The following is a 21,669-nucleotide window of genomic DNA, read 5'->3' as shown; positions in this document are numbered from 1 at the left end:
TTGAGTTACCTCTCATGGTCCCGGATTAGGGGAAACTCATTTAGCAGAGGCATCATCTTTCTGTTGTGTCTTTCCCCCACCAGCCCCTGAGGCACCAGTTGCTGCCTATTGCCTGAGACAGGACACAGGGCTTGGTGGGCACTGGGGCTGGCCAGCCAGCCTGCTGCTGCATGTCTCTGATTGCTCTACCTCCCCGTCATCTGTGAGCATGGGCTGACAGCAGAAATTCTGCCCTGCAGCACATGCTGTTTTCCAGAAGGTCAGCTCCCCTTTTCTTCCTGTCAGATAGAGGAGGTACAGCAGCACGACTGCTTCACATGTGGTCAGTTTGACTAGCTGACAACTAGGACTCTTGTTCAAGAGCCGATGATATTTCAATTTTGACAGGTGGTATTGTGCTCAGAAATTGTGCTGAAAATCAATTGGAATTACTGTTTTCTGCAGAGCTACCAACGGCTAAGATGTGATCATGACTAGGGCTGAGGAAAAAACAGCCCTCAGAGATCAGAAAAGTATGCAGAGCTCCTTAAAGACTCACTGGACCCTTATTAGTCAGTGTTTCTTGTAAATTCTGTAATGTACTTTGTCACAGTGACAATTTCCTGTGATAATAAAAGGGGAGATGCCAAGAATATGGCTGTGTTTAAAAAATGAACAGTGAGATCTGGTTGAGACAAAGGTTCAGCAGAAATGCCAGCTCATACACACACGCTCTCCTTTCTGCTTAGACAAGCCTTTCTGCACTTCACCATCCCCTTAATATCAGGATACAGCAGAAGAACTTGAGAGCAGCAATTTAAAACAAGCAATAACAAATTCCCCACTTACTCCCATTCTAAGGAGTTAGCTGATGCCCATTTCTTCTTAAACAGCTTTTTTTTAAGAATTCTTTTTTCCTTAAGAAATTGTCAAAATTTTCAACAATCTTGTGCTAGTTCACCAACTATAGTTAATGTAATTCCGCTACACCTACCCACCCCACATCTTCTTCTAAAGATCTCATAAGAGTCAGTGTATTTAGCTCACTCTTTTTTGATTATTTTTTCTCCATCCAGAGAAAATTCTCTATCCAGCACTTCATCCTTGCTTCTTGTGGGTTATTGTAAATGGCAATCTCATACTTTATATTTACAGATAATAAAATCTATTCCTGAAGATGAAACATCATACAGAGGAACAGATTCATAGTGAATTAAAGGGAAAGAATTCCTCCCTGTACCCAGCCTTTCCTACTGCCCATCTGCTAATAGCGCCCATGTGTGTACAAAATTCATTTGCACATTTAAATTGAAAAACTCCATTTGCTCAGCCTGCCTATAACTATGCTCTCTTGCTGGGGTGAATATTAGGTCTCTTGATGCATGCATATTATCCAGAGAACATATAATTGCAAATGCAATCCACATCCAATTATCTGGAGTTTCGCTGCATATTTTCTCCTCATAACTCAAGCAGTAAGTACAACAACACATTAGCACTCCAGGTGTCCATTTGGCTGGAAGAATTAGTAGCATCCTGGCATTTAGCTCCTGTCCTCTAAAGTATAATTCACTTACGGCATTGCTGCCAGTATGAGAGGTCACTTATACACTCAGTGCAGGATACAGACACTGTGGGGAAGACACTAAGAATCCTCTGAATCTGACAGAAACATACAACTAGACCGATTCAAGCAAATAGTCCCTAAGCCATGTATAATTTCCTCTTCCCTGCCTCCAGGAATGTGTTTCACCGATGCACAGCCCAAATATGCTGACTGAACACATGTGGAGAGTATTTCAGACTTGTGTTACCTCCCATGAAGCTTAGGATTGATCTGCCGCTCTTAGAGATCACAGCTATATTGACTCAACTACTAGTCTACCAAAAAAGATACAGAATCCATATTCACAGCATTCCTTCCCTGGACCTAACTTAACCTCCTCCTCCCTCCAAAGTGACAAATATATAAAGGAGTTACAAGCATCTACTCTGTGGATGTAGCTTGCTCAGAAACCAGGGACAGCACCTGATTCAGAGCTCATTACACCAGAGAGCTGAAGCACCAGTTCTGCATCACGACAGACGGACATGCATTTGAATGAGCTGCATTGCTGCTCAAGGCAATTCGTCATCTTTCCTGCAAAATTAGTGTTTAAGATTCTTCTGGCCTCTTGCAGACTCCAAGACAACTGTTATCCTACTGTCTCTCAAGCATTAGTTGCCATTGTGGCCGTTAATGGGTTTTGTGTAGATCATTAAAATATTCAAGAACTATGCATAGCCTGCAGCTTGTTTTAAGCCAAAGATTTCCCCAGTGGCAAATGGAAGGAAAGAGCTTTTCCAGGGAAATAATAAAAGTCGTACTAAAAGTATAAAAAGTATAGTGAAAGATTAGACTGCAATACTATTTCACGGTGTGTCCTGTGGAGTCAGAGGAATCACTCCATGTTTTAATTGCTTTAAATAACATAAAATATTAAGGAATTCAAAATAACAAATCCTAGTTTTGGGCTTTCATAGAATGGAAAAAAGCAGGAGGGGTGGCATTTAATCGGGCGAAAGTACCAGACATTTAAACCTACCTTTCTCTCAGAACAATAACTAAACTGTTGAACCAATGCCCCACGGCATTGGACACCAGTGTTTAAAAGCATACAGCAGAATTTTAGCTGCAACTGAAAGAACATCTTCAGTTACTATACATAAAAACACAGACATTTTAAACAAATGAAAGCATTGCATGTGGTTAGCTCACTTCTAATTTGAGAAGACCAGAAAAAACTCTGCCACTGACAATTTGTGTCACAATTGGCAGCAGTAGACCTAATGGGTAGCTTTCTACAATGTACAAAGCCTCTGTGGCTTTCACAGCTAGATATCTGCCTGCAAAATACATATTACTGAAAAAATGCCCTCATAATTCTTCCCTGGAGCCTGGCTTGTCTTTTTCTTTTTAAAAACAACCATTGCAGTAATACTTAGTAAATCTGCTGAAATTTTGGAAAGATCATCTAAATACCTGTCAGATGCTTGATTGTGTTATTAAGAGTCATGTTTCAGGTCATTGTGAATATTACCAGAAAAATATCAGTAATATAGTTCAGATTTCACTTTATAAACCTCAGAAAAGCAATGACTGTATTAACTTCTGAAGGGCTGTTACCACCCCATGTATAAATGCTAAACTTTAAGATAAGCTCAGTGGTACATGGTGTTTGTAAAGGCTCCAGGCTGCAGAGCTGTGTCCAGTCAAATCCTTCCTGACTCAACATCAATTCTGGACATCTATAGCTCTGGAGCAAGAAGCTTTTCTGTGCTGAATAAACAGAACAGAAACAAACAAACAAACAAAAAAGCCATATTCTCAGGGCTGGGCAAATAGTTGTCTCGTCTGTTGGCTTGGGACTGGAGTGTAGTATGTGTTGTGTCATCTCAACTGTGGTTGCTAAACTCAGAAAGGCTGAGGTGTAATGCCAGCTCTTCCGTGACCCCCAAGTACACCATGGTTGGGAAGGCTTAGGTGAGGTAGCTGGCCTGACAGCTTGAATGTGCCTACACTGCTCAGCAGCAAAGGGATCATGCTCTCAGTCCAAAGAAAAGCGTAATAGCTAGGCTACATCCACCTCACAGATCATTTAACTGTGACTTGGCCCTTCATTAAAAATAATTTACCTGTATGCTTTTTCCAGTTCCCAGTGCCTAAGTTCTGGGAACGCTGTGTCTTAGCCCACCCAGGCAGCTGTTTTATGGTTTTAATATGGCTTTATGATGAATATTCTCTGTTATGGTATAAAGGCACCTGAGAGTGTTTGGGGCTTGCAGTGTCTGTAGAGATGTGGAAAGACTTGCTTAGAGTGACAGGAGTCAAACTGGTGGTAGGGTAGTACCTATACTGCCTCCTTGGGAAAGGTCTTGATACACTTTATCCTTTGTATTGTGCTTAGGTGTCTCGATAAGCAGTAGTTGACATGAGGCAGAATGACACAAGAAAGCATGTTAATGATGAAATGGGTAAACACTGCTCTAGCATTCCAGCTCTCTCATCAGCTTCACTCCACTTAGCACCCTAGGTTTACCCTTTATGATCATCCATCATAAATTAGAAATTTTAGATTGCAACAGGATTGATGCAGTTTGGAAATTGGAGGGCTGTGAAAAGTTTCCTGCCTTGTAAAAAGCAGATCACTGTAGATGGGAAAATTCAGAATTATTTTGCCAGAAGATCTCTGACAGCTGGATACTGTGATAATTATAAACTGCTAGTAAGTCCTATGAGCTCTATACATCCATAACAAAGTTGAAATGACTAGCATGAAGAGTGGGCTGCCTAGAGAAGAAAATACTGTGAAGAAATGCAAGAGCCTTTATGTATGTATATATTCACTGAAAGACAACACTGACATCTATCAGACATGATTCATAAAGGACAATTGCTCCAGGACATAGCTTCATTAAAAAAAACAAAACAACCAGAATGGGTGTTCTTGCCATGCATTTTCTTGCTACTGCAGATGTCGACTTGCTGACTACTGCTAAATATTTGGGAAGATGCACACCTAGAAGGAACATCAAACTGTAAAAAGCTGCTCTTTAATTGCTGCAGTGACTACAGTGATTCCTTCTCCTCTCTGTACAGGGGGAAAATGTCAAGAACAACAGAAACCATTAGGAGCTTGCAGGAATATTTTCATAATGCAAGTCACAGGAGATACAACTTTCCCACCTTGCATCCAATTAGGAGAGGTTACCAAAAAGCAATTTAGAAGAGATGTGGACATGAAGGACACAATGGTAATTTCTTCCCAAAGGCTTAGCTTGGCTCCCACTGCACTGTTACAGTACTGCTAGAATAGGAAGGTGAAAGCAGAGTATTGCTTTTAATTTACTTGGTAGGAACTGTCATAGTCTGAATTGAGTCTCAGCCATAGCATGCTACTGTTTTTATGGAGAAGCTAAGGAGGAGACAACAGTGGTGGCTTTTCAAAGCCATGCATTTAAGAAAAGATCTCATTTATGTATGCAGTGCTCTGCTTATGGCTTTTGAAATCTAAGTTCTGTCATGCAGTTTGCATTTTTTAAGAAGTAAAAGAAGTTATTTATCAAGGGCTTATTCTTAAAATAATGGAAACTTATTCATAGCCATATGCTTTACTAGTTACACTGAAGATAACAGTGTACTTTTCTGTTCAGCTCGTATCTGCTCTCTTCTTCCATAAACAGATCCAGTCAAATACTGAGATGCTTCCAGTTATTAAAGTAGTAGGGACTCCCTGGATTCCTGCTCAAAAATATAAAAAGTCTAGGAGACCAGGCAGATAACTTCCCCTACTGCTTCCTTTTCCCTGTTGCTCTCTAAGAAACTTTGTCCTTCTCCCTAGACAACAGCACCTGACTTTTGTGGTTAACCAGAGCTACCTGAATTGGAATTGCTTTGCATTAAGAAACAAATATTACTTTGTGCCCATGCTCATATTCATAAATTTTGTCTGTTGTATCTCGTTTTTTTACACTTGCTTTGAGCTCTTTGGTTCCTTTATGTTTTTGTACAAAGCACTGACATTTTTGATTTCAGCAATGTTAATGACATATCTTGATTACCAGAATGCCTGAAATAGATGCTTGCTTCTATAAAGGTCATGTATTTCATGTTGTTCACAGAACTCTGCGCAAGTAGTGTCACTGCCTGTCATGTACCTTTATTCAGTAGGAACTACCCCGGTGCCTCAAAAATTACATGGAAGAGAGAAGATTTTCAGAAGGTTGATTCAATACTACAAAGTACGTTCATAACTGCTATCTGGAAAAAGCATAGGCAGCAGCGAACAGCAGCCCTTGAGCGCTTGTTTTTGTCACACTGACAGCACCAGGGACTTCTCCCCATGGAAGAAATAACCAAAACACCAAGGCCAGATCACCAGCACATTCCTGTGCTACAAGGGCTCATGTCCTCCTGTACAGCACAGGCTATGCTGGCAAATCAAAAAGATAATGATGTCTCAGGTGGGCACATAGTACATGTCACTCCAGCATAGTGGGAAGAAGAAGTCAGAAAGGCGTAAACTAATGCTCTGTTAGGAAAGGTTTTGCCATGATTAGACCCTCTGGAAGACCCCTGAGAAGCCAGGCCTTATCATCAGCCTCCTGAAGCCAAATTCCCGTATGACTAGCAGGGTCTCAGAAACAGAGTTCATGACATACTCAGGGATCCTGAGGAAACCTAGAGATGGAGCCTGCAGTCTCCCATGTCTGAGACCCAGCAAAGGCAGCAATTAACAATGTGGCTTTTGGCCAGCTACCCTGTTGTGAGGGTGTCCCCCACTTCATCAGTAAGGACACACTGAGTTTTTTAAAAGGCAGTGGGAGGTGTGTCTGTGAAATTATTTCAGAAATATTACAAACAGAAACATTTGAAGTAGCTTTTGTGACTTGTGTGCCAGCAGAGTAGACTGCTGGTTCTGCTTTCATGGTGTAATTCATGACCTTAGGGAGCACATCCTGAAATAAACACATCCAAACCATTGCCTTCACACTTACATGTATATACTTTATAAACCTATGTATATGTGTATATTTATACATAAAGCACTATTGCCTTATCCTATACAAATGCTGGGGCAATTGCTAGCCTTATGGATTTATTCTTATATGCACATAAGTTTTCGTATCTGTGAAATTTAGACACAGAAAACAGGATTTGTCATGCCAGATCACATCATAGGGTACTGAGATTACCACTGCATTGCCCACTGTGATTAGTGTTACAGTGGAGAAAGAAACTGGAAAATACTAACACACCGTACTAGGTTTTAACAGGGGATCTTTGCTTGCCTTCATCTCTGTTCTGTCAGTAAAAGTTTACTAACCAGGAGGCTCAAACTCATTTTGCATTAAACAAGACCTAGTTATCCAGCCCTGCCCTTGCTCACTCACTGTGTTCTCAGAACAAAGCAAAGAATTTTCTCCAGAGATGATTATTCGGAAGAATAGAACAACTGAAATAATTAAGCAAAATGCATCAGATGGTGTAATGCTTTTCTCTGACCCACTGTCCCACGAAGGCATCAAGTATACAGCTCTCCTGGAGAAGCAGCCTCTCAGTCTGTGGAACAGATGAGTTAAATGGTGACAGTTGAAGATGTCAGATTGACTTATTACAAGAGCAGGAGTTGGGAGTCCTGCTGTGCTAGCATAACTGCAACCTGAGTAATTGCCTTCAACATCTGAATTCCTTCAGCTTTTTCAATTGGTTACAGTATTCTCTTCCCAACCTGCCCCAAGTGACTCTCCATTGTTACTAGACTCTCCTAAAACAATTCTAATCTTTCACCCGAAGACAGCTGCATTCCAGAAATTACTGAGGTGCTACCAGTGTATTTAGGTTTTCTGACAAAACAGGGGAGCCTTTTGGGAGATGAAGAAAGTTAAACACATGTTCAACAGTTAGGCACTATTCCCTGTATTTTTTCTGATCCTTACACTGTGCTGCAGCATTGTCCATCTTTTTTTTCTCTCCATTGTAGAGGGAATATCAGAAACTAATATCTGACAAACCCAGAATAAAATGAAGCTAACAAAACAGAGTAAACTAAATGAATGCAGAATCTCTATATGTACTATACTATGCTATACTGCAAGATATCTGGTCACCAAGTCACACTGTCTCTCAAAAGAACTGCAGTTTACAGTGGAGTTTCACTCTTTATCTGCATTTTCTTGATTCCACATGTTTGGGCTATGAATGAAAGACAAGCACACTCCTGTAGGTACCTGTGCAAGAGTACTAACTATTAAAAAAATAAAGACATCTAAGTAAAATTCCAAACATTTTTTGAATTTTATCCAAACATCCAAAATTCCAAAAATTCCAGACATCAGACAACTTAAGTGGTCTAAGAACTTCTTGCCAATCAAGATGACCCTTTAAACAGTAGCTTGAAATAGCAAAAAATTCAGTTCTTTAGAGGTTTGGATAAGTACCCTGAAGGCAGAAGAAACAACCACACAAACCCGGTATCACTGGGGGCCCAAACTTTCTGTCTTCCATGCACACCAATTCAGGTTTTTATGATTCTTAGACAAAATTTGTAGTTTTTTAAAGTGGACTACCGACAGCTACTACATAAATAAATACAGTGGAAGAGGACTAGATTCCATTTAGGAGATGAAGGAAACTTGCTTGTTAAGATTTTAGTATACAGATGATGTACTGGCCAGGTTGTTTACCTCATACATGCAAAAATGTTCCTGTTAAAAACATTCTACGAACCAATGACTCTAACACCATGTCATAGATGATTTTATTGGCTCAGCATGGAACATTTTTATCAAAACATCTCAGTATTGTATTTGAGAAAATGTGACAGGCAAAAAGTCTTTGCGTGCTTCATTTCTATGTGGTGTATCTGCTCTCCATTTAGTATGCAGTTTGTAATCTGTTAGTGCACCACAAGAAGACAAAGCATTAGGCAGGTGCCTCGGTCTGCCAGGCTTGGAGCTTGCAAGTTACTAATTCCAGGGAGAAGAAATGAGAGGTCCAACCTGACACATTTCTTTTCCAAATAGTCTTTCTTTTTTAAATATCTGTGCAAGTGTTAGAGGCTAGCGTGAAAGTCTGTTGGAAGTGAGATTAGAGTCATCTACAGGACAGATGACCAATAATGGGTCTTTTCCTCCAGCCAAAATCTAAACAAACTTGCCCTGTACTCTTCTGAAAAAGAAGCAATAAGCAGGCTGGGATCAGCCTTCTACCTGCTCTTCATCCATACTCCTGCCTCCATCTGGGCATCATATCAGCCTGCTAAATAGCGGACAGGAGGAGGCATGATGCAGAGAATATGCTCCAAGCACATTCAGTACCATGGTTATTGGCTCACCTTCTTGTGCAAGCAGAAGAATCTGAATTGATAATCCCAGCGTAAGACAGCCAGGTCTGAAATACAGAGTTCACCATATGACCTGGCTTTTTGCTTCAGAGACATTTTAGGGAGCATCCCTTAGTGGGCAGCATAAATAAGGACATGAAAGTAATGCTGCAAGGTGAAACTGAGCAAAAGTTTCTGTCTTTGATGAAGTTTGAAATACACTCCCACAGGCTGTAGCCCTGTCCAACTTCTTCATTTTCTACAAGTGCTCAGCTTTTGATCCAGTTTAGCCCTCAGAGCATGAGTTTCCAAACTGTTGCTTCCCATAGAAACAGGACGCTGAAATACCACATCAGTACTGGTCTGTACACCTTTTCTGTGCTGTAGATGGTTCGCATGCAACAGAAGCTGTGGTCATTGTAAACAGTCTGTGTCCCACCACATTCTCTCTCTCCCCTCTTGCACCATACAAATGTTCCTGCATGTCATAGTTTAAGCCTTGCCAGTAACTCAGAACCACGCAGCCGCTTGCTCACTCCCTTCCTTCTTTCCTCCTCCCGACTCCTGGAGGGTTGAGATATGAACAGTCCAGTAACTAAGGTATAATACGAAACTACTAGTGCTATCACCAATAATAATAATGATAAGGGAAATAACAAGGGGAGAGAATATGAAACTAAAAGAGGAAAAGGAAAAGAAAACAATAAACACAAGTGATGTGCAATACAATTGCTCACCACCTGCTGACCAATACCCAGCCCGACCTGAGCAGCAATCTGGGACTGCGGGTAACTCCCCCCAGTTTCTATACTGGGCATGACGTGCTGTGGTATGGAATACCCCTTTGGCCAGTTTGGGTCAGGTGTCCTGTCTCTGCTTCCTCCCGGCTTCCCATGTGCCTCCTCACTGGCAGAGCACAAGACTGAAAAGTCCTTGGTGGGGGTAAGCACTGATCAGCAAGAGCTAAAAACATCAGTGTTACCAATCAGCACTGTTGTCAGGCTGAAGTCAAAAGCACAGCACTGCACCAGCTACTAAGAAGGAGAGAAGTAACTGTTGCAGCTGAACCTAGGACCCTGCAAAATGCCTACACCAGAAGGCTGTGTGCAATGCTGAGGACTTTAACCTAGGAAACCTGATTGCTTTTGAATGTCTTTCCAGTTATGTTGTAACTTACAAACAAGAATGCAAGTTTTGGCAACACTTTTCTAAAGAATGTATGCTACTTTTGCGTATTAGGGTGGGAAGCCAAGATTCCTTTAACAAGTGCCAGAAGAGTAAAAAGAACACCACATTTTCATTCTCTACTCTTGAATACATAGTTGACTGAACTCATAAAACCAAGGCACTAGGGTGAAGTCTCAGATTTACTTTTTCCGCTGCAACTCCTGAGCAGAAAAAAGTAACGAGGTTATAAAGCACTTGTTTCAGACCACTGCAGTCCTGCAACCAAGGAGAAGAAAAATGTTTTCCATCCCCAAATTGTTCTGAGGTGCTTAATAATGGCCTCTGCAGTCCTTGGTAGTGAGAACACTCAAGGCTCTAGTTGCTGTTGGTTTTTTTTCAGCAGGAAAAAACATATTACAGAGAGCTCCATCATCAAGGAAAATTACAGTTGTAACTTATGTTTTAATATTACACAGTACAAAATAAATATACATGTAACAATCCTAGGTCTGGGGTGGAAGAGAAGGTGAGATGCATTTCTACCTGACAGGGACATCATTAGCAATTGATGCCACAAAGTCTTATCCTACGAAACAGGACACAAAAGCCTGAATTTCCTTCCTCCTCCCTTGGATTACTGACCCTCCAGTGTGATCACTAGCACTTCATGTGAAATTGGGAATACATCTCTTTCCTTTCTCCTTTATTTAAGGTTGGAGGCCTACACTACCAAAACAGACTGGATTTTGAGGAGTGTAGGTACATGTGCACATGAAAGGGTAAAGGGACCTTCTGTTTTGGTATATCTGTTGTGGAGTGTCCTACAGAAATAGGATTTTTTTAAACTTTCAGGTCCCTGAATATGTCTGCCACTGGAACTCCAAGAAAGCAAAGCATGACACGTCTGTTCACTTGCGAAAGCCCAGGGGAGAGAGCCTGAAGCACTTGGCTGTTCTCAGGTCTTTCCCAGTGTCTGTACAACAGTGACAGTGCTGGCATGTTCTCTGAAACATCTGCTATTGTCTGAGAAGTGGAAGGAAACAGTTTATTTTATCTCCTGTAGCTGTTACAAGATTGACAGTGACAAGTGTGAAATGGACATGTCCCACTGAAATTCAGAAGAGAAAACCTCTAAGCAACTTCAGAGTAAGTGCGTGGACTCAATTCCGTCACTACCCTGTAGTGTGAGTAGATGTTCACATCTGTTAGCAATAAACGTTGGCTCCTTCCTGTTTTGTAGTACCTTTCCTACCCAACATAGGCAGCAATATCCGCTACTACTCCCTCTTCTCCAGTACTTGTTTTAGTGACATAAATAGTACTACTTCTGATTTCCATCAATGCAACTGAGTATAGAACAGAAAAAAAAGACTGTTTTAAACTGTGCAAGTAATTATTCCTGCCTACCCTGCTGCTATGCATCAGGTGAAAAAGAAGACCAACATTAACTCTTCTTACCTTTCTGGTAGAAAGCTTTTTGGTCTTCAAAAATAACCCATCAGATTTCTAAAATTCCTTCAATACCCACTTAAAACAGCAATCAGATGAATAGATGAGAAGAAAATTTACAAAAATAAATCTTTTATATCTCATGTAAATTATGAAAAAAGTGCAAAATACTGTGTCCAGAGATTTGACTTCGACTATTCTTCCTCGTGCTCCTACAGTAGCTATTACATGTGAGTTAAGGGCATCTATGTATAGTTTGTGGTACAGTACATACCACATTTTATAACAACACTGGAAGTGTCAGAGTAGATTGGACAACTGATCTGTCTCACCTGCCATCCTGTTCCTGGCAGCCAGCAACACATAATGGTTTAGAAAAAGGTCAATACCCTATGTCCTGCAGCCCTACTGTCTTTGATTATGCGAAGTGTCCTTCCGGACTGCTCAAAACCAGGACAGGAAGATGGTGGATCTGGGTCTTGTAAAGAGTGGGAAGGCTCTGCCTGATGTTTCTCAGGGGTGAAAGTGCACAGAATTATGGCTGTAAAGCATGCTTCCCTGGGAAGCATCACTACATGGAAGAAAAGAATCATCTTCCTCACTGGTACCGCTGCAGCAATCAGTGTGCTCCCAAAATGAGCAGAGAGACAACCTCTCTTCCACAGGAAGGGAAATAATTTCTGTTTCTCTGTCCCAGCTGAGGAGAGACACAAAAAAAGATGTCCTCATCTTCCCCATCTTCTTCCTGAGGGCAGTTGGGCACAGGAGAAGGAGCCCAAGGAGCTCTCACAAGCACCAGCTGGCACAGGGGATGAAAGGAAATGCACTGCAGCTGGGTGTGGCTGGACCTGAGGATGTTTCAGCTACCTTAGGGCTAGGAGCTGCGGAGGCAGAGGCAGGACAGTGTTTGAAGCCATACATTGCCTAGGGAGAGCAGAGCAGGGCAGGGCAGGGCAGGGAATTGCAGGTAGGAAACAATGGAACAGTTTCCTCCTCCTTTGTCTGCCCAAATGTGAGCTTTGACCTTCCCAAAGGAAGGTGTTTAGCCCTCCATATTCCCTGTTTGCAAAGAATATGGCCCTCAGAATATGTAACAAATAACAACAGCATCTTTAGTGCAGGAATTCTACCCAGTTGCTCCCAATCCCTTTTTGTAGGTTTAGACAGAAGCGTATTTTTTTCTGAGCTAAGGAGTGAGAAATGTACCTGAGCGTCTTGCCAGCAATAATTTAAACATCTTGTGTATACTTACAGGAGGAAATGTTTGTTCCTTCTGTTGAAGCTTGTATCCTAAGCGTGGGTTCTGCAACACACAGAAGTAACAACAAAGTTGTAAGAATACAGCCACAGCTACACTGTTATGTTGGAGGAGCCTGAACATCTTCCTCCAGTAGAGCTTTCTTTTCTTTCAGTAATCAGAAACCCGCCAAAGTAGAGAAAAATATGAAATAGCTTGAGAAAGCAAAGAACTTTAAAGTCAGTACAGCATGTCCTAGGCACACTGTGACTAATCAGTTATAGCAAAAATGCTCCATGGTCCTGGGAGGGAAGGCCAGGAGAAAACTGGCAAAGAGAGAGCAAAGTTTTCAGCTGTTTGTGAAAGCATCAGAGGAAAGCGGAAGGCAGAGTGTCTTGAAGCTCCACATGCTGACCCAGGAAACACTAGCTTTTTATCTTCTTCTCACATAATTCCAAACAGTCAAGCCTCCAGATCTATCACAGCTAAGGCTAAGGACCTCTGTGGCCTGAAGGAGAGGAGGGTCCATGAGTGCCAGCACCTCTACAAAGAGCTGTGGCTGGTAGGGAGAGCAGGACACATTCCAGATCAAAATGGGACATAGCAGCAGCGCCAAAGTGGTTCCAAAGACAGGAAAAAGAAGCATTCTCAAGATGGCAAATAATCCTGTAAGACAGCTAAAGGAAACACACCTCAACAATATCACATAAAGGAAGCACTCAGAAAAGTTAAATGGAAGAAGCAAGCTAGCCTGGAGCTAGAGCTGAACCTACTGAGCTGTAGGAACCCAAAGCACACAGCAGATCAGAGCCATGCATTTGGGTGGCTGCATGGGCTTTCACTGTCTTGGAAGTCCAGCAAAAGTGTCAGGCATGAATAAAGAATTCAAGAGTGTGCTTGAGGAGTACTATCAGCTGGAAGGAAGAGTTTGAAGAGAGAGCGCTTTGCCTAAGGTGACAATGTGATATGCCACTATGGAGAGGAATGAAGAAAATCAGGGTGGCTAGCAAACAGCCCAGGGACCCTAGGGAGCAGGTCAGACATACTGCATGCTCTATGGTGAAATATTTAACAATATGTTACACAGGCAGAAAAGATGAATCTCTTGTCCAATGGAGTTAGTTTTTAGACAAAGTAAAACCACACTTAAAAGTTAAGACCTCTCTGTCCTCCTGTCACCAAATACTAATTGTAGCAATACCTCAAGACACCTAGCTCCTGGAGATTTAAACACCACCATCTCATAATAGCCTATCTCCAATTAAATAAGTAACACACTAATAATTGATTTGCATTTGCAGGGACTGGAAAAAAATCATCAGTGCCCAAAGCTCCAGACACTAATGGTGAGCATGAGGCTCCTGTAGTGGTAGAGAAAACTGATATGGTCTGGATCCAGGGCTGGGTGAGAACAGTGGGAAAAATGACACCTGGTGGGTTTGGGCCTGACCAGGTCTCTGCTCCCACCACATATCAAAGAGTCTCTGCTCCCACCAAGTAGCCCCTACTCAGGGCTCCATGAGACAATCAGCCACTGAACATAGTGCTTTCTACTCTCCTTCAGGACAACAGCATGATGAGCCACTTGGCATAAAATCTGCTGGTGCAGCGATTAATCAGGAATGCAGCCAGCCTTTTGAACATCCCAGCCTCCTCCTCTTCAGTGGCACAATAGCAATAAAGAGGACACCAGTACTGTAACAGCAGGCACTGGAAGGGACATAAGCAAGGAAAGAGACGTCTCAAGAACAAGAAATTTAGATCATGGGAAAGAAGGGAGTGAAGTGCAGGACTGCATTCTTGCTGCATAAGGGAGAGGGCAAGGGGATCCCAGTGGAGTCAGTGACCAGCGTGTCACCTCCTTTGAACAAAAATGGTTCCAATGGTTACAGGACACTTGCTATTAGCTATGTGGTCTCATACATATCCAGTAAAGCGCCAATGACAGGCCCCACTGAGAACATGAAAGAATATGGGCACATCCAATGGCTCTTCTGTCAGGCAGCAGTGCCAAGATTTCAGAAGTAGGTCGCCACACACGCAGATGCATCAAAGGAAAGGCTGCAGGCATGCTAAATGCAAAATCTGGCAATCACACTGTTTTCCTTGATCTAGCCTACAAACACTGTCATCTCACACTAAAACCTGTCTCTGCCAGGCATAGCTTTCCCAAAAAAGCTAGCAGGACCCCAGCCTCTTTGCCAAGCAGGATGTGTGCATCTTGTAAATCCTTGAGATGGTTGGCTTACACATGCCTATCCACAGCTCCCTCAGCCAAACTCAGTGGCAGAGACAACTGCTTGCTTTGTAGCAATATATAAAATAACTCTAATAGTTAAAACAATGAAAGTGACTTCTCACTGGGGTCAGTTCTAGGAGTAACTCTGAAGGCATTCAATCCGTAACTGCAGGCAGGATGCTGAAAGCAGAATTCCACCAGCCTGAAAGGAAACCATCTGGAGAAGGCTCCTAGTACGCCAAAGCAGCTTCAAAAGTGGTGAAACTACTGACAGTAAGTTACCTGTCTACGTTCACAGACGCTCTCTGAGCTGTCAGGAATTGTATGTAGAGCCCTGAGAAACAGAGCAGTCTAGGCAACAGACTTTCTGGAGGAAACATCAATATGTCTCTATATTGATGTTGCAGAGTAACATACACTCTGCAAATTCCTATGCAGCTGCTAGGATTTACAAGAACAGGAGTAATGAGCACTTTTTCAAAACACAGTTTTTAACAAATCAAATACTTTTTCACTTAGGCTGCTGCAGGCTGATAACTGCAGGCCAAGTTAGTATCCTCAGTACAGGTCCAGGATGGTAAAAAGTGTGTTTAACCCTTCTTCATTCATTTTTCCGTCCCTGAAGTAGCTTCAGTATTCAAGGTGATATGCAGGTATTGAGGTGCTGGATGTAGACGAATTGTTCTTGCTAAGAGGGAGCAGTTTCAGAGCTGCAGAAGTAGTTTCAAGAAGAAATAAATAGAAAGGGATAGAAAGACTATGTTAATTCAACTTACGTGAAGAAGTTTTTGTCCCTTCAGTTGATACTGGTATCTTGCTGGTGCTCTCTGGAAAACACAAGAGGCAACAGAAGTTATAATGTGGAGTCAGGTGATCCTCTAACCGCATTCAGCTCCAAGAATGAACAAGATAAAGAGAAAAAGGTGCTCAAAGAAGCAAGCTTAAATTCTGCTTCAGTAGGCAGAGACTGTAGTTAGACACAAACTTGCAAGAGTTTCCATCCTTCCCTGTGAAATGGTGCTGTCTACTAGTAGAACTGAAGAAGACTATTTTTTCTGAAAGAAGCCAGTTGTTCAATCTCTCATTCTCCTCTGGGAATAACTGATCAGTGACAACAAGAGAAATCATGCAGATGGCTCTGCTTCTGGAAGGTGTCATTGTGAGTATTCACTCCTTATGTTTCTAGGCAGTTAAATTTTGCAAAGACATGTTCCTGTTCATATCACTTGTGTTGCTGGTAAGTACATCCGATAATGTCACTTGCCACTTCAGGGAAATCTTCTAAGTCACACATGCAAAACCCATCTCTCATGGGATGACTGCTGTGGGTTCTGTGATAGAAATCAAGCAGTTGCTTTGCTGAAGAGATGAGAAAAGTTGCTCTTCTGTACTGGTCTTGAAGAAATACATTAACGCTAGTGACATAGTGCCATGGACTTCTTGCATCCACTTATTGAACTGGCTGATAGCTAAGGGAGATGAAGCTTCTGTGCTTAGATCCCTGCTAATGCCTTGCGGAATGGAGATGGGAGAAAGCAGAAAGCAGGAAGTAGGAAGCCTTTGTTTAGGCTTCACAGATGCAAGCAGACACTTCATTCCAATGACACCATCCGTCTGTCCATGTGCTGCTGACCCCGTAAACCACAACTGAGTGCAATTTCCTGGGTGCGAAAAAAGCGTCCTTCAGTTGTATGCATCAACAATCTTGGTCTTCTCCAAGTTCTCAAAACAATTTCAGCTTCATAGTGGTGCACTGCACAAATTTCAACTCCGCAGCTGGAGGATGGCCATAAATGCCAGAGAAGAAGTCTTGTCCTGAATCCTCAAGGCACACCAGGAATCCTTTGGTAGGGCAAACAAAAAGAATCTGGAAAAAGCCTCATGCAACACTGAGGAGAAGGCAATTTAGGAATGTTTTTACTATGCTCTGTGATTCTGGATCAGTGTCTTCAGAGGCCACAAAAGCTTGACAAAACTCATCCCAACTGTCTTCCCTTCAACATCCATCTCATTAAACTTCAGCTTTGAGCTTGCATTTTAATTTCTAACTTGATAGTTCTTCTTTTGTATTTTTTCCATTTTGGTCCACTTTTCTTTGGCAAACACGTTGTTTTCCTGGGCAATATGTTCCAGTTTCATCTCACTAATGTGAGAGAACATTTTATGCAGCATTTCCTTGATAGCCAGTGATGTGTGGCATGGAAATGAGTATCATAAGTAAGATTTTTGAGGTTAAAACCTTTGCATTAGGTCTTGGAACACAATGGCCTGTAGCCAGGCAGCTTTCAGGGCCACATTTTGGGTATGGAGGCAGTTTGCTGTTGTGCAGCTTGGTTGTCAGAGCAATTAACCTCTCTTAGTCACAACAGGAGACAGAGCAGGTCTGACAGCTGCATAGCTCGGCATCTGGCACAACTGGAGCAAATTTTTCTTTCACTGTTAAAGAAACCATGTTCCATTTAGTGCCTTGCTGAGCTTGATGGAGCATTTCTTACTGCTGTCTCCCTAGCCCAGCTGTGTCAGTATGAATGCCAGCAGGAAATTTCCTTATCAGTGGAAAATACAGCCAGAATCTCCTACACCTGAAATGTGCTGAGAAACACATTTGGAAAACCTGTGGTAAAGTCACACATTACCAAGCCCTGCTAGTAACATTCATGTTAGCAACATTACCAGTGGACGTTAATATTTGGAAGGCACAAAGTTTGTATGTGCTGTTTACTGTGGACAGTATACCACAATGGTAAGAGAGATGTTTTACTCTGCCTGAGAAGGCCAGCATGGATCCACATGACAAGCCAACTGAATACAAGAAGCAGAAAGAGGCTGCTTATAGGAGGCTGTCAATATTTGTCTGAGGTGGAAAAGCTGAAAACATTTTGCACTCGTGATACTTGGGAGTTGCTGCTGTGAGGTATGGAAACAGCAGCCTGCAGTCCTGCCTTCATCATCTTGTTTAAGGCTGCAGGAGGACCAGCTACCTCAGATGCTCCATCCACTTCTGTCCCCTGGCGCTTCTAGGAGCACTTAGTTTTGGTGATGTTTCCTGAAACTCAATATGTTTGTGCTGGAACTTTCTTATGTAAAAATATTGAAAGATGGACAAGACATCCTTATTTGAAGATGCTTCAAGGGACAGGTCCCTGCAGCCTCTCAATCCCATTTCCTTAGTACTCTGGCCAGCTCAATCTACTGCTGTCTCCTCTGCCAAGATGAAGAAGAGCCCCTTCTACCCCCACAGGACTTGGCAACCCACGACCTTGCTGGATTTGGTACCCTCATCCACCCATCCAGGGAGCTTTGTTTGGGCTACTGAGAAGAGACAACTCAGTGCCTCTGAGAGAGACAGGAGACTCTCCTCCTCAGGAGAGACCTTTTCTCCAGGGATAACTGAAGAGCCCTACAGGTGCAGTTGTGAAAAGCCCTCCACAGGTCTTTTCTTCCCCTTAGTAAGTTTGTCAAAGGCCTAACACTGAAAACCTGCTTGAGCAAACTGAAGGGATTTGGTTCATCTCATGGGTTTTGGTTCAGGCCTCGAAGGTGGCTCTGATGACCCTGAAAGGGACAACAAACTGAGCTCAAGGATTCAAACACCACAATCATCATGGTAGCCAGATCTGTCATCCTGAGGTTTACCTTTTGGCAGTGATATAAGACTTAAGCCTTTGTTGTGCCATTCAGGTGATGCATTCTGAATCATACAAAGAACGACACAAGCTAGCACACACCTTGAGAAAACAGGAGTATCTGAGACCTTTGTTACTCTGTCTACAGATGGCAGAGTAGGAAATAGGTAGTAGGTGTGTAGAAGATAAGGCCATATTTTGAGGCCTCAGAGGCATGCAGGCACATGTGGTCAAGGACATAAGGACATCCAATGGATAAACTGACTTTTTGTTTCTCAAAACTACTGTGCTTTTTACCTTTTTCCTGGTCCTCCAGGAAATTAGTTTCCTGAACCTGATAAGAAGAATACCACCCTCAATTAAAATATGCCATATTGCAAGGAAAGGTTCAAAGCTACTCTTAGTGGAATTGCTATGCCAAACTGAGTGATGGCCACATTTCTATGTGGAGGCCTAAATAAGTGACATTGGTTCAGGCATACTGATTTGCACCAGCTGAGAATCTGACCCATTACACCAGACGGTTAAAAACAGATTATGGTCCCAGGTCACATGTAACTATGCTAGGGAGAGAAGAGGTACACTGATCTGCTTCAATTAAGTCTCATATTAGTGTATGAGTAAAGGGACTTTTGTTGAATTTGAAGAATTTCATAGTTTGCCACTTGCTCTATTGGGTACTAAATGCAAGATATTGTTTTTATTTACTTATTTCACTGCCATCTTCTTGAAGATAAGCTATTTTCAGGAGAGGAACGGCAAACTAAAGTTTAGTGAATGGTGAGTATGAGATCCTTATGGACTGCCATACAACTTGGAGCTGTTAATACCATGGCAAGACCTATGCAAGCAAACTCAGAAGCTTGCAGGGGCCACTGACTTGTGTAGCTAATGAATTTACTAAGGCTTATCTCTGCCTACATGTGAGTTACATGAGCAGATCACCTGAGCACTTGTTCCCTTCAGTTCAGACAAAGTTGCCGCAGTCACCCCCACTGATGACTCAAACTACATCAACTCACTTTACCCAGACGTGCAGGATGAGTGCTCACGCAATAACCCAGCAGTTATCCAGTATCAGACTTCTAACTTCTGAAATATCCCTGCAGGAATCCACTCTTTTGCGCCTTGTGTCATGCTGGGCACAGCAAACATCTTTAGCAAGGCAAGAGATTTAGGTCAACAGGTTTTAATGGAAAAGGCTGATACCACATTCAGCTGGAGCTGTGGTGTGCTCAACACTTTAGAAAACAATGTCTCTTACCTAGTTGTCTAATAAAGGGTTTTGTGAGCAAGTTTTCAAGTATGATATTGAAAGCTTTGGCTGTGGTATGACGTATTCTCTCAGTGTTACTTATCAAGCATAGTAAGGTCTTATGTTCATGAGAAAGTCCAAGAAAAAACCTACTGCAAGGATTTTGCCTAGCTAAAGTGACTAATTAGGATGCAAAAAACCCAGTTACTATTGCATTAGCAAACCTACGGACTGTTTATACAACTCCAGGAGAATTTTATGCCTCTATTCTGACCTCAAGTACAATCTTTCTTAGGGAGCATAGACAAATAGGAGTGAATAAAAATAAGGCAGCTCATATCCTGTGGGCAAGTTATACTCATAAATTTGAAAGAGAACAGAATAGCTCCCACTGCTTGCTATTAAGACTGGTAAAAAACCCCAGTGTTTGTCTGCCTATTTTTGTATTTGTTATATTTTTAATACAAACATACAGGTCTATTGACAAGGCTTTATGTTTCTTTCAGTAAAACCGAGCAAATTGGAAAGTCTATATAGGTTAATACAGTTTATATGTGTTTTGTGTGTGTGTATGTGTAACAAAAGCTTGCACAAGAGCAAATTTGGCAGTTTCAAATAACAGCAATGTTAATAATAAAAATAACAGCAACAAGGACAGGAGTTACAGGGTGGCATTGATTATTACTGTTTAAGACAGAAAGTCTTACCATTTCTGGGACTGAGACCAGAGAAAGGTCTTTGTTCACTGAAAATTTTTTTTAATTCTTTTATTGAGAAATACTCATTTTTCTATGCTTTGGAGCAGGGAATTGAAATCAGCAATTTTTGGACATGTGACTTCAGTGGTAAAGGGATGGCTTTTCCTATTCTTGAGGGAAAATCTGACGAATTTGCCCTGTAATTCATGCATTTTTTCCTGATGTCCAGCTAGTGCTAGAGACAAGGCACCATGCTAGATAGACGTTTGGTCTGGCCCTAGATTTCTCTTTTGTGGCATATACCAGCAAAGAAAATTTTAATCTAAATAGTAAAAGTTTGACAAAATTCTAGGGATTTAAACCCAAGATTTTTATACTGAAAACCACTAATCTTTTAGTGGAATAAAGAACAACCCCATGCCCAAAAGTGCCTTCACCTTGTCTGCCTTATCTATCTTATGGTCTTAAAGCACCCAGCATAAAGGGAAAGGATCTAGTCTGCAGATACCAGGACATACATAATAAACATGACCAGGTGAGGTCTTTGAATTGAAGGTCATAATTAAAATTTATGGTTCACACAGCAGAGCAGGTCAGCACAACCATAAGAAAATCAAGCCCTCTGATATATCTTTCTTTACACCACTGTCATCCAATCTTCTGGAGGTGGAAAGAAGCAACCTTTCTGCCTACACTGGTTCAGCGCTCTCAGCTATTCACACATTAGGTTTCTACAGGGGGCTCCTGGGCTGCACTGGACCCCAAGGTCTTCTCCAAGAGCCTATTGGCAGGAAACAACAAATAAAAGCTGAATATGCAGGTTTTATTAAAAATTTTTCTATTTTTTTTTTAAACATAACAAACCAACCAACCAGCCAACCAACCAAAAACCAACCCAAAAACCCCCGCAAACCCTCTTTTGTATGAATAGTGCAGGACCTCACAGATATATAGGACCTGAGTAATGACTGCCCTTCAGGGCTCATTACTGAGTTAGGATACCAAATCTGTCATTAAGCAAGCAAGGGGAAGAGGTCAGAGAATGCAGGGGAAAACGGGGTGAGGAGGTCACCCGTGCAGGGGGTCTGTCCCTGTTTGTGAAGCAGATGTTGCCCTCTGAGGCCTTAGGGATTCATAGCTATTAAGTCACCACAT

This window comes from Nestor notabilis, unplaced genomic scaffold, assembly GCF_000696875.1.
Source record: "Nestor notabilis isolate BGI_N333 unplaced genomic scaffold, ASM69687v1 scaffold15605, whole genome shotgun sequence".
Classification (NCBI taxonomy): Eukaryota; Metazoa; Chordata; class Aves; order Psittaciformes; family Psittacidae; genus Nestor; species Nestor notabilis.
This window is presented reverse-complemented; position numbering follows the sequence as displayed.